The sequence below is a fragment of the Coturnix japonica genome, chromosome 1 (assembly GCF_054131305.1).
Source record: "Coturnix japonica strain WE chromosome 1, WE-NBRP24, whole genome shotgun sequence".
NCBI classification, from domain to species: Eukaryota; Metazoa; Chordata; class Aves; order Galliformes; family Phasianidae; genus Coturnix; species Coturnix japonica.
In genome coordinates this window covers 117,335,548-117,347,908 of record NC_140663.1, presented here as the reverse complement: position 1 = coordinate 117,347,908, position 12,361 = coordinate 117,335,548, and the positions used below count along the sequence as shown (strand labels likewise).

General features: G+C 35.9%; 1 protein-coding gene across 1 annotated transcript in view; it reads right to left on the bottom strand.

The window, feature by feature from the left end:
- Positions 1-8,314: 8,314 nt before the first annotated feature.
- PRKX (protein kinase cAMP-dependent X-linked catalytic subunit) overlaps positions 8,315-12,361 on the bottom strand; it is a 52,853-nt gene continuing 48,806 nt past the window's right edge. The window contains exon 9 of the mRNA XM_015848788.3: positions 8,315-12,025. The gene's annotated coding sequence lies outside the window, so the exon portion shown is untranslated. The remainder of the gene's footprint in view (positions 12,026-12,361) is intronic.

The following is a 12,361-nucleotide window of genomic DNA, read 5'->3' as shown; positions in this document are numbered from 1 at the left end:
CAGGCAGCTGTAGAAAGCAATGAGGTTTACACTCAGCCTCTTCTCCAGACTAAACAACTTCAGTTTCCTCAGCTGCTCCTCAGAAGTTTCTTTTTCTAGTGCCTTCACCAGCTTCATTGCGCTACTCTGCACAGGCTCAAGCCACAATGACCTTCTTATAGTGAGGGGCCCAAAACTGAACACAGTACCCAAGGTGCAGTCTCATTAGTGGTGATTACACAGGGAAATTCACTTCCCTAGTTCCGCTGGCCTAGTTCTGCAGGCTATTTCAGACGCAGGCCTGGATGGCCCTATGTGCAGCAGAGTGGGGGTTTGGAGCTTGGTGATCCTCAAGGTCCCTTCCAACCCAAGCTGTTCTATGATTCTGTGATTCTATGCCATCAGGCTCCTTGGTGACTGGCTTCCATCCAGATGGTTGTTGATCAACACCCTCAGGTCCTTTTCTAATGGTCATTTTTCCAGCCAATCTTCCCCAAGCCATTAAAGTGTTTTTAGTAGCACTGTCGTTCATTTTTAAAGGTGTAGTTCATTTTTAAAGAGGTGCAGTTTTTGTTTGTTTGGTTGGTTTTTTGCAGCACACAGTGGATTATAAATTCATGGCTTTCATCTGAGAAGAGGATATTCCGTGATCCCTGACTAAAAAGTCTATTCATTGGGGACTAATGTTTGCCAAGTTATTCAAGGAGGAACGCAGATTCTCATCAATTAAAATAGGAAATGAGTGAGGAAGACCATTTCATTTTCCTGTCCTTCTTTTCAAGATTAATTCTTAAACTCTAAATTTAGAAGGGTTTGGAACTAAGCCTGGCTGAAACAATTGAACTATTTTCCATTGTTTGAAAATAAACACAACCATTCTGGAATATTCTGTATAGCACTTCTGTGGTTATTTTACTTTATTTATTAATTTATTTGTTTTAGTATGAGAACAATTCTCCCTTTATTCTGCAGTCACCAAAAGTCCAAGAACAATTCAGGTTCTGTTAATTAACGGTGGACACACATTCCTTGAATCTGTCTGGAATGTTTTTCTTTTTCTTTACATGGCATTTCAGAAGAGGGGGATTAAAAAATAAATAGATGGAGTTGTAACTGTACGTCCATAAACAGATTGTTAAAGAAACAAAGAGCATATCACAAGAAAGGCATTACTTGGAAAGGGCATTAATCTTCCTCTGTTTCCAATTAAATATATTCCAGACCAATTCCCATGGCACAGTTTTCAGTTGCAAAGGAAAGATGCACTCTCTGTTTTAGTAAAAGCCGAAGTATCAAAGCAAATTATGCTGTTTACACGAGGAGCCTTGCATGAGCCATAGGCTGCTGGAACAAACCTGGGTGGGTGCGGAGATATGCATGTCCTCAGCCCTATTGCACAGCTCTGTGACACAACCCAAGCAACGACCGCATGGCTGCTGCAGCCTTTGCCTTTGATTGCCTTTTATGCCAGAGTTAACTTTTATTTTCCAAGAGGTCCCACTGTGCTCCTATTCCCGTGTGCTTGTGATGAAAGAGTTGGCCGGTGTGTTGAGAGCAGTCCTGCTTGCACTCATGGTTCCTGGAAGGGCATTTTGGTGGTGACGTGCTCTCTGTCTTCACTCCAATTAACTGTACAGAAGCTCCTTTGGACTTATGAATCATCCAGGCAGTCACAGCTGGCAGAAATGCAAGCACCACATTATATGACTTCACTATCTGCCTGGCTGTCATGTTACCATCAAAGAAAAAAAAAAAGGTGGAAAGTTTCTTGGGAAACTTCTTTAACTAGCAGACGTCCTCTAAGCAGCAGTCGGTATTCTTTGTACTCAGTGTACACCCATTTTCTGCCCCTTGGTTCACATAGAGCTGGGTCCCTGATGTCAGCACCCCCCAAAGCCAAGGGCTGTGCCACCTTTCCAGACCTGAAAGAAGGAGGCTGAATAACATGGCTGCTTAAAAAAGGTTTCTGAGCTGCTGGAAACTTGGTTTGACACATGGAACTGGATGAAGTAACACTCTTCCTACAGTAAGCTGTGTGACATACAAAACCAACATGCACCAGTTAGTATCACGGCACGGTCCACTGCATGGCTTCATGCCTCCATGAGGTTGAACACATCTTTTGAGAGGATGAAGAGCTGCGCACGTTCCTTAGCTCTGTTGTTTAACTCTGCTGAAATTCTGAAGTTAAAGTTGAGAGAATAAGGAATACATTAGTTTCTTGGCTGTTTGGAAAACTTTATTCAATAAATAATTTATTTTTAGATTTTAATTAGTTTGATTTTAAACTAAAACAAAAGTTTTGCGTATTTTATTTGCTTAACTTCCAGAGATGGTTCCAAAAATGTCATTAGAGATGAATGCAAATCATTGTTCTGAAACGTTTAAGCAGAACTTTTCCCAAGTTTTTTTTTTTTCCACCCAAATTAATTAACTTAATTGGATCTTTGAAACTCTGAGTCCCTCTGGTGTCGCATAAGATACGAAGCATGAGAACTCTGTAGAAAACTTTCAAAACCAAGGAAATATTCCCTCTCCCATTCCCGAGACGCTGCTATTCTTTAGTTTCAAGGACTCTCTCCAGCCATAGAAGACTGCATCTGCCTCACATCAACTACTTCATGGGTGGCGGTGTTTTCAGTTGGATTTGGTTTTATTCTTTATTCTGTATAGGGGAGACAGTGTCAAAGGAAAGGAGCACTGAAGATTTTACATTTTTTTGAAGTCCCTTTTTCAGTTTGAGAAAAAGAAATCCATGGTGATAGCGTGAAACATTTCAGTTAGACAAGTTCAGAGCATGTATTTTTTTCAATTATTCTCTTACTCAGAGATCTTTTTTTCTTTCTCAGCCTCCCTCCCTCCCCCACACACAATTACTCCCAAATCCTCTTACTGACTTCCTGGTATTTTAAACCTGCAAAGTAAGAGAGACTGGGTAAATGAAACAAAGGACAGTAATAGAAGAAATTGTCTTTAGAACTTTAGTATTGTAACCTAAAACTTTATTTTAAAGAGTTTTAGTTAAAACATGTTAGTGAAAATTATTTTAAAGACATTAGCAAGATAGGATTTTTTCTCTCTCTTTCTTTTAGAATACTTTGGTCTATTTCTGATTTAGTGTTTTTATGAGTCACAATAATGCATTGTTTCAGACTGTAATTTATTGTTGCTATCCCCCATAACACCTTGACAAAAAACAGGAACAGAGATGTCTCACATAGAATAAATAGAGGTGAACTCCACTGAATGTCACCCTCAGCAAGGAAACAGAAGTGAATATGAAGAAAATGCTTCCAAAACAATACAGGAAAATACAGCTATGGATGTCTTTAAAGTGAATTAGCCAGTAAGTGTGACAACTTTTGGCAATATACGGAAACATTGTAACTCCAACTTGATTTTCAAGGTTTTATTTTTCCTTCTAATACATCATAAGCTATGGCCCCCTGTACAGAGAAAAAAAACCTGGCACTTAATAACACACTCTAAAAGTGACCGTTTTTATCTTCCTGAAGCTTTTCCTTTTTTTAGCCCTTAAGCTTATGCCAATCTAAGATCAACCAAAGAGATTTAGAATATATTGACTAAGTTATTTCGAGTGCCATGAAGTGTCCTCTGCTCATTGTATAGAAGCTAAGGATACCACAAGATATATTTCTTCTTCTATGCATTTTTATTGCACCAATTACTATTATTGTTTTCCATCCAGGTAAACAGGATGTTTTTAAGGGGAATAAAAGAGGTTTTTACACTTCTTTCAAAGACTTGGACATTGATACAATACACAGACTATTTAGAGTTCTGGTGAATGACAACAATCCACAGTTTGATTTCAGGAGGTAAGTGACCCCCAACCTGAGGAAGGGGAAAAATGGAACCCCCAGCATGTCACAATGCTATTTTACTGAAAGCACCCCTAATACAGAGCAGAGGACAACCTACAACAATTCACCATGACCTGATTTGAGAAATGTCCCATAGATATGTCAGCTTCACTGTTAGATTTTAGCTGGTGATGTAGCTGGAGCTTTTCTGTTTCATAAGTTTTGACATGCGGGTGGGAGAGAGGAATAGTTTCCAACTTCCTCTCTTTTTATTCCTCTTATTCATTAGTTGCCAGATTTAATCCCCAAAGTGAAGCATTTTAAACAGCCCACCTTCCTGATACCTGTTTATTCAGACAATATATTTTATATGAAAAGGCTTGGTATTTTTTAATATCTTCTTGAATTCATAGATTTTCCTTATTCACTTGCCAAGTCAATGTATTAAAGCATTACAATGTGTTAAACAAATTAATGCATTAATTTCAAGCATGTCATATTTTTCATGTTAACCATCACCAGCTGCATAAATAAAATCTTAAGTAGTTAATCACTGGAACAATCTGCAGGGTCTTAAAACAGATTTTGCACACGCACATTCAGAACCCCAAAAATCAGTTATCTCAAAATCAGGGGTTAACAGGAAAACTGGTCTGAAGAGTAATGGTCACTCCACTACTGGTTTCTTGTCTAAAAGGATTCCACATCGGCCAGACAATGAAACAACAGACCCACACTCTAACAACGCTCACATAAGTGATCCATGACCAAAACTTTGTTCTTGAATCAAGCAAGGTTTTGCTGTGAATTAAACCAGGCACAGTCCTCTCTAGATTTTAAAATGGGTTCAAAGTGCTCTTTGAATTTTGTGTTGCTTTGCATTGTTTAGCAATAGTAATGCTTTCCAGGGGGAAGTACTCATAAGAGAGAACAGGACTTCTTCAGCTACTCTCAGTTGTTGGAACTTCAGCTCAGCTATGCAGATGTAAAGCTTTTCCCCCACCATTTAACTTACAACAAGGAAACAAAATATTTAATACTTCTCTTTATTGACTCAAGAGTAAATACTTATCAGCATTTTTTAAAGTTTTTTCCTCAAAATACATCCTAAAATGGGTAAAACATCGACCAAAAAACAAGAATAGAATGTTGAGAAGTGCTGATAAATCTCTAAAAAAACCCCTCTTCATATCAGTAAAAATGAAAAGTACACCACTTGTGAAGGTCTTACTCTATCAACACAATCAAATAACCCTATAGTGGTTAAACAAACATCTATATTAGAAGAGGTTCCTAAATTAAGTATGAATTTCTTCTTTATTGAGAAATAAATTCCAAGTCAGAGAAAGTGTTGTGTATTACACACAACTTGAAACACTTAAGCACTGAATAGCTAAGAATCTTTTCTCAGCATCCTACATAAAAAACTGAGCTAATAGTCAACTTCTAGAGAAAAACAAAATGGACTTTAAGAGTGTTGCCCTAGAAAAGATGAGTTTTTCTAAGGTTCAGTGTTACTCTTTGCTAAGTTGTTGATCACACACTTAAAGCAGCTGAAAGAGAACAGGCCCTGCCCTGCATAGCAAGAAGGCTTATGATAAGAGTCTGAGCAGAGCAGGGATCTCAAACCTGATATACGGCACACTTGAGAAATCTGTTTTTTAATTCAAGTGACTTACATCATATTTTTAAGAGAGCAGCTGATAAGAATTGTATTATAAAAAGGAGTAAAGACGGGGAGGTGTTTGTTTTTTTTTTTCTTTTTGACATTTGCCATGTGTATGGGAACTGCTGAGTCACGGCCTGAACCACTGATTGATCACCTGAGGTAAGCACTGAGTCAGCCATGGGAGCACTGGTGAAGGCAGTTCAGCTGTGTGACTGGAAGGGGTGGAGCCTGGCAGCTCCTCTCCTAGAGCCTCCATTTAAGGGCTGACTGCAAATGGAGAATGATTTCTTTTTGGAGCTTGCTTCATCTGGAGTTTTCTACTGTGAGCATAGGACACAGGTAAGTTTTCTTTTTATTCCACCATGATAATCTCTCAAACTATAAACCTTTAAAGTATCATCCTAATCACACTGCTCTGCTAACTGTACGTTTGTTAATTGTACACTGTAATAGTAGGAGCACTGTTATATTAACATCTACTGGCAGTGTTAGCATGGCTACAAATAAGTAATAGAGAGGGATCCTGGCTGCTTCTCTTTTACTTCTTTCATTCTATGCTGGGTACCCAGGGCTAGAGTGTGTTGGGGCTGGACCACAACACAGGTGGAGGTGTGGGAGGAGGGATAAAATGGGGAAAGTAGGGAGTTTAAGGATGTCAGGGTGCACTATAGGGCTAGCAGGGAGCCTGTGGGACTGGGAGACTCCCAAAATGCCCCAGGAGTGAGGATGAGGTGCATTTGCAGCTGGGGGAGGGGCATGTCTGGGTTGAGCAAGGACTGAGGACAACCTGGACCCATCTACCTGACTCTCTCAGCAGCCAGATAAAACTGTTGTTGCACTAGCTCAAGATTTTATTACTTTTAAAACAAATTAAAGAAAATACAGTAAAAAATATGCAAATATTGTTCTATTTCTTTTACTGGGAAAAGAACTCTTGTATCGTAGCACTCATTCCCAATCTTTCCAGTCAAACAACAGTAAAGTACATGTAGTGTATTGCTGTAATAAAGATATCATCTACATTCCAGTCTGCCCAGGGGGGTGGTAGAGTCACCGACCCTGCAGGTATTCAAGGAACAACTGGATGTTGTGTTGAGGGACATGGTTTAGTGGGAACTATTGGTAATAGGTGAACGGTTGGACCAGATGATCTTTTAGGTATTTTCCAACCTTAGTGATTCTATGAATGCAACTTTTAAGTATAGAATTCTGCATTCCCAGTCCAATCACATAAATTTTGTTAAATAACTTGCAAGTTGACTTTCCACTGTAGTTGCTGCTGGTTTATTGTGGGCTTCTTTTGCTGTCAAGAGTTTCTAATTTTCCTGGATAGGCTGAAAACACAAAAAAAAAACTCGTCTTGATAAAACTCTATTATCTATTCCTTGTTTAACAGGTAATTTCAAAGCTTGACTTACAGTCACATCTGGCACATCTTTGGAGGGTAGATGGAAGTAATCCAAAGGAAGGCTAAGCTTCCAAATGGACATGCATTTACTGTCCCAGTGAAAAGTGGCCTGAAGGCTGTAGCCAATAAAGAGTTCCTAGAGGAAACAGTCTGGTATCTGAATATATGCAGATTTACAAAGCATAGGGCAATATTCAGAGTTGCAAAAGTGGCAAGTGCTTACAATCATTTCTTATTAATATTATAATAATATACAATAATATTATATTGCATTTAGTAGTGCAACTATTATTTAGGAGGTCACAGAAAGGCAGATTTTTGTCAAACTGTTTCAATTTCTTTTTTAAAAAAAAAGTGAAAGCTGAATGAACCATGTACATGAGACACATTTAGGGGCCGTGACCATTACTTATGTGAGTATGATCCACAGAGACAGTTACAGATCAGTTAAACCTATCTGCTCTGCATTAGTGAAAAATCATATTTTAGATGACCTTTGTTGGAGAAGATTCTGAGTTACATGTGAAGCCAAAAAATATTCAGTACTTAAGTATGTGAAAATGAACAAAAACCTCTGTCACATAACAAAAAGCTTTAGGTAAGAACAAGGTGCCAAACTGAATTCTTCGCAAACACTAAATTCTTCAGTGTTACCAAGCATGTATGCTCTAAGTGAGCAGTTATTTTGATTCATGTCAAAGACATGACTAAAAGTTTGCCAGGGCTTACTACAGTGTTCCTTCACTTTTGATTAGCTGTTTTTTAAAGCACAACATAGTGCTTTATGAGTGAAAAATGTCAATGTACAGCGTTTAGATTTAAGCCAGGTATGAAAAAAAAAGCACAGAACTGTGCTAAAAAACAAACCCTCCAGTATTTCATATCATATCCAGTCAGTCAGTCCTATGCCTACATAATTACCTCTGCAAGGTTAACTTACATGTGGGTAAGAAATAAAATGCAACTGACACTGGATAAGTAATTTACAACCAATGGCTAAATGATTTCTAGTAAAAGCAAGGTTGAAGTTCTCGATGGAAGATGAAGAAAAGGTTCAGTTAGGTATGCTTGACATTTTAAGAATATTCTTTGGTGCTGAGCAAAATGACAGCAAAGATTGAAATAAATGTTCCAAATGGTGTTTAGGTCATTAAATTGTGAAAATGTCAAATAATTTAGGGCCATATAATCAAAGTTTAATGAAAAGTTCAAGTCAACAGCTTTCAGTATCAGTACTACCTGAAATGAATTGGAAAATGCACTCCTTGGTACTACTTCCATGCCAAATGAAATATTTTCCACCACTTCTGTCATATTCTGTTAAGACTTTACTCCTGAGAAGAAGGAATGGTTGTTTTCCAATTCCTCTCTCCTTCATCATTTTTTTGGATGAAAACCTGTACCACCTCCCACCATAAATAGAAGCAAACTAGGTTTAAACATTCAAAAAGTTATAAAGGTTTATTAAATGAATCCAGATTTGACAGATATTACATAAATTAAGCAGCAATAAAATTTTACTAGGGTTTATGTACAGATCACAGTGATTTTCATTGTGCAATGAGGGCTGACTTTGTAACTTTGAACAGTACTTATACATGTGAGCTACAACAAGCAACCAGCAACATACAGCATTAGTCCAAGTTAACCTCGCAAATCTAGCAATTCAAACTGGTTATGTACTACACAAATGCCTGCTTTTACTATCACTACCTACTACACAACAGAGTATTTATAAAGCAGTTAGTTAGGTTTGCCATAGAAAAGTGCAAAACATGGGAAGTCTGTACACAGTACAGTACAAAAGGAATCATGCTACAGTCATTGAAAGCTGAAAAATAACTCCATAGCATAGGAAGCACTGCATCACAACTCTTCTGAATGGCAAGCAGATGGGCCGAGAAACAGCCATATCTTAATTGCTTTCAAACCTGCAAAATCCCTGTTGATCTATTTAAACATAGTTCAGTACCTATATTTTGATCAATTAACAATGATTTTTTTTTTTTTTAATTTTTATTTTTTTTACAGTGGAAGATCACATTAGTTAAAGCTCAGTAGCACACATATTCATTGATCAAGCTAATTTACAGGAAAATCTACAGCATGTTCTCCACTTAAGTCATGAAGCATTTTTATTATTTGGTTACAAGGCAATCAAGTTTACAATGCATGTTTATCACTTTAAAACCTTAATTTGGGCAATTAAAAATATATATATATAAAACTCAAAAATAAGATTGTTTTTTAATGTTTAACATTCTTGTTTGCCAAAGCAGAATATGAAAGGCCTATGGGCTCTTGCAAGAAAACAGTCCTTACGCAACAGTCTATATGCAAAAATATATCTTAACAAAAGCAACCATAATAAAATGAACTTCAGAATAGAGGAAGGAGGAAAAAAAAAAAAAAAGTCTTCTAGCTTGCTTAAGGAAGAATAAAATAAATCCAGAGTCCTTAGAGCAGTGTGTATCTGGAAACATCTGCTTGAGCACTCAGACAGAACTGTGTTTGTTAGTGGTCCATGAAGTCCCAGCAAAGACTTAAAATAAAACCAACTCACTTGCTCAAATAAATAAAATGGGTATGTAAAATAACATTTTGGTAAGTTGAAGACTGTAGAAAAAATAACTGATCATTTATAATAATGTTTCAAAAAGGTGTCTTATTAAGGATTTTAATTTAAAAATTTTTGAAGGTAGCTTTGTACTAGAAAGCATGTTGACGAGGTCAATAGTTAGTTTTAAGTACGCATGGCCCTGGAAACAATGTGAAGTCCATGGGTTAGCACTATAAAGAAAGCTGTATTCACTTCTTTAGTCTCTATCATAGTTGAGTGCCAGTGCATCCACTGCCAGCAATGGGTATGTGAGTAAGAATGGGTTAGAAAGAAAATGCACAATTTTCTGTTCAGCCTTTCAAAACTTCTGACCATGAATATAGCGAATCAGTCAAATGCAACTTCTAACTCCATTTATTCAGTTATAAAGATTTAAACAGTGCAGTTTTTAAATTTGAAAGGAAAAAAAAACCAAAACCATGCTTTTTCTGTAGTACTTCTGGTCCCAAAAAACACTTTCACATTAAAAAATAAACTGTTCCCTCTCCTCTTAGACAAAGTAAGCTCTTTTATGTACTTCAGTTTCTCAAACTGATTTGGAATAACTAACTCTATGGATACAATGAAGAAGACTAGACTCATTTTTCAAGAGAATGCGGTATTTTTACTGTGTTAAAAGGATAATGTTCCCTGGATATTCTCCTTATTATATATTCCTATATCATTTTCACTGATTTTCAGCTGGGGTAATCAACTTGAAGCACTTTTCAATATTTCTAATATTCCAGAACTACCTCTTTGAAGAAGGGTAACTTTATTATATACTGTATTTCTGCAAAAAGTTATACAGTCTCTAAGAATTAATCTGTTTTATAAATACACAGATTTAATAAACTAGAAGTTGCAAGCTTTCAAAGTACATCTACTATTTTACTACATCTCTGCATTATTTAGAGCTAAACAAAAGAGAATTGAAGTAATTTTTCCACCAGGAGAGACCAGCTGTATATCTGTCATAAAATTACAACATTAGTAATTTAATTTGCAATTACTGGAATGCCTGTATAATAAGCACACAGAATTTAGTTCAGAAAAATGATCATTGGCCTCCTTTTTTTTTTTTTAAATGGCATTTAGATTAACAAAAATGTGGAGAATTCTTTATAGGGAAAACAGTCAATAAGATCAACAGAGATCGTTTTATATAGAGCCATCCTTCATAGTGGTACAACTTCAACAAGTTCTATCATGATTTCCCTAAAAGTTATCTAAAACCAAAAGGTATTTACTTTTTGAAATCAAAGCACTTAATTTCCCCTACATATATCACAATATGAAACATGGAAAAGACTAAAAACAATCCTGAATTGTATACAGTGTACTCATATATGAAGATAAATAGATATGCACGTACTGATACTTGGTGCTACTTATAATGAAACAGTACTGGAAATGCTTCCTAAATTCAGTGTATTTAAGATGTCAGAAAGCTGTTATCCAGTTTACAAGAAATTCCTCTCATCTAAGGCTCGAACACTGTACATACAGAATTCCTGGCAGTGGAGACTTCAGGCTATATCCAAAAGCAGGAGCAGAAAAATAAAGTTCTAACATAAATTTAGTGTTCCCTCTGATATTCAGAAGTGCCAAATATTCCACCACAACTATGCCAATAATGAAAAAAGGCCGTTATGGCTCATGCTTTAAATTTAGAGAAGATAGCAAGCTTAATAGAGAGAACAACTCCTGTAAGAGCCAGTTATAGCCCTTATACCAGTATGCACTGAACTGAGTGTTTACAGAGAGTTGTCACAAGAGGAATCACATTTCAGACAGCACATCATCACTCAATATCCTGGTTTGTAGAGACAAAAGTGTAACAGAATTTCATAAATTAACAATTAAAATGCATCTTAATCAACAATAAAACATGCCCTTGTCTTTCTGCTTTCAAGTACTATGGTTGCAAGTATGAGGCATTGGAAATTTTAGGTACAAATCTTATTTAAAACTTAATTATTTTTTATTTTTACAAAGAATTATAAAATGTATATAAGATGATGAAAAACTCATTTATCCTTTCAACTTTTTTTATCCCTAGAGAACTTCTTGAAAAACATTATTTGAAAAATAAAAATCATAGACTCTGCAAAGTACAAAAATTTACATCTTTGCACAGTTCCTGTGCTTTAGTTGTATTGTATTCATTATATACATATATACTAATTTGTGCTTTTAATTACACAAGTTTAGTATAAACTTATAAAATTAAATCTATGAGTTAATTATGCAAAAAGGATCTGGGAATAGCAGGGAACTTAACTAACCATAAGTTAAAAAAAAATCCTAAAATATATCACTTTACTCAAGTCTACTTCGGAGTAGACTCAATATTACAACTTACTAAACCAATGCCAAATGTTTACATCTAAAACTGATTCTTGCCTGCCTCCAACTTCTTAGATATTCATTATATTCTTATTTGCATATCTGAATGCACTATAGTTCTCATCCACAAGGAAAGTCTTCATTTATGTACTGATTTAATTTTTCTTCAGACTTGCTCTTCAATTTCTTTCCAGTTTCTAAGGCAAAAAAACAATGAAAAAAGAATTAAAAAACACAATGCAGAACATGTTATTTCAATGTCAGTTTTCAGTCTTTCACAGTTCTAAAACATAATTCTTTGAATACTTTGAATTAAACTGACAATCTTGTTCAAACTAAAGCATTTGCTCTTAATACAAAATTCTTGGAATTAAGAAATGAATGTTGTTATTTGTCAGATCAATCTACATATTTGCTTTTCACTCTCAATTTAAAAAGTTAAATGGAAAGATTAAAATACATGTGGGTAAGTATCACTATAGAATGAAGACTGTGGCATATCTCTATCATTCAGTAAGCCTGCTGTAAAGTAT